This window comes from Rhincodon typus, unplaced genomic scaffold, assembly GCF_021869965.1.
Source record: "Rhincodon typus isolate 14 unplaced genomic scaffold, sRhiTyp1.1 hic_rhity00004855, whole genome shotgun sequence".
NCBI classification, from domain to species: Eukaryota; Metazoa; Chordata; class Chondrichthyes; order Orectolobiformes; family Rhincodontidae; genus Rhincodon; species Rhincodon typus.
Window position 1 is genome coordinate 8,400 of NW_025970493.1, and position 1,679 is coordinate 10,078.

Sequence of the window (1,679 nt, forward strand, 5' to 3'; positions counted from 1 at the left end):
ACGGGCACTGTCGGAGGGTCAGTGCTGAGGGAGCGGGCACTGTCGGAGGGTCAGTGCTGAGGGAGCGCTGCACTGTCGGAGGGTCAGTGCTGAGGGAGCGCCGCACTGTCGGAGGGTCAGTGCTGAGGGAGCGCCGCACTGTCGGAGGGTCAATGCTGGGTTAATGGTTCGCACGCACACTGTGATCCCCTGTTTAATGGACTCCTTTCTCTCCCCTATAGGTTATGTGGGCTGTGCAACAGTGGGTGCTGCTGCCTGGTGGTTTTTGTACGCAGATGATGGGCCAAAGGTGACGTACTACCAACTGGTGAGTCCCTCATTTTCCCCTCCTGCCTCCCCAGCCCGCGACCTCACTTCCAGCCATTCCCGATCCCACCGCCTTTGTCATGCATTGGAGCCGCACTCTCTCTCCACCCTGCCTGCTGAGTCTAAACAGTTCCCAGTCAACACCTCTACCCTGGTAAATCTCTATGTCAACAATTTCCGTCACGCTGCACTTCAGACCACAAGCCACCGGTGGCACCATTTTCAGCGGAATCTGTGGGAGCATCTCAAGGGCATCAGGCCCCTCGAGATGCTTACACCATCAGATTTAATTTCCAAATAAAGTCAGATGGCGTTGGTCACGTTTGTGAGGAGGTCAGAAATTCCTTCTGGAACAGTATCCAAACCCAGTCTTTCAGAAACCTCCCCCGAGAGTCAGTGGGATGATGCTTACAACAGCTCGGGTAAACGCATAAAGTCAGTGATATTGTCCCTACCTCTGGGCCAGGTGACCCGGGTTCAAGCCCCACCCCAGTCCAGAGACATCTCCAAACAGGTTGGTGAGAAATTGTCGTGGGTTCAGATCAGCACTGAGTTTCAACGTTTGTGCCATCCCCGCATCCCCCCCAGGGTCATTGGGTGAACAAGTCTGCTCAGGGTAAGGGTTGAGCTGGTGAACCTTCCGAACCAGGGGGGTTAGCTTCACAAGCAGCAGGTCGCAAGACTGAGAAAGTTTCAACTCTCTGAACCTGTGAGATGTTCTTGGAGGGGGCTTGTCGACTTGTCGAACAGCAGATGCTGGAGACAGAGTCGATGTAGTGTGGAGCGGAGCAGGAACACAGCAGGCCAGGCAGCATCAGAGGAGCAGGACAGTCAATGTTTCGGGTTTACACCCTTCTACACAGAGCGTGCTTCATTGCTACTCTGTGCGATAAACTTCTACTCTGTTGTTGGACAACATGTGCAGGCCATGTATGATTGTGTTTCAGTGAGTGACCACCCATTAACTAATGGGGCAAGACAAACAATACAATCTATCAGGTGGAAGTGGCTGTGGGTTTGAAAGGTGCTGCCTGAGGATCTTGGGTGAATTTCTGCAGGGCATCTTGTGGACGGTACACACTGCTGCGACTGTGCCTGATCAGTGGAGGAGGGGGATGTTTATGGATGTGGTGCCATTCAAGGCTGGTGGGGGGGCTGCTTTGTCCCTGGACGGTGTTGAGCTTCTCAAGTGTTGTCGGAGCTACCCCCCGTCCAGGGCAAGTGGGGAGTGTTCCCCCTCCCTCTCCTGCCTTGTGCCTTGTCGATGGTGGGACAGGCTTTGGGAGCGGGGAGTCAGGGAGGGGAGTTACAGGATTCCCAGCCTCTGACCTGCTCCTGTAGCCACAGGATTGATATGGGGCTGGGGTCTCGGT

At 54.9% G+C, this 1,679-nt stretch overlaps 1 protein-coding gene across 1 annotated transcript in view; it reads left to right on the forward strand.

The window, feature by feature from the left end:
• LOC125481993 (sarcoplasmic/endoplasmic reticulum calcium ATPase 1-like) overlaps positions 1-1,679 on the forward strand; it is a gene marked incomplete at its 5' end in the record, with an annotated part of 10,069 nt that overhangs the window by 6,724 nt on the left and 1,666 nt on the right. The gene's annotated exons all lie outside the window — the stretch shown is intronic.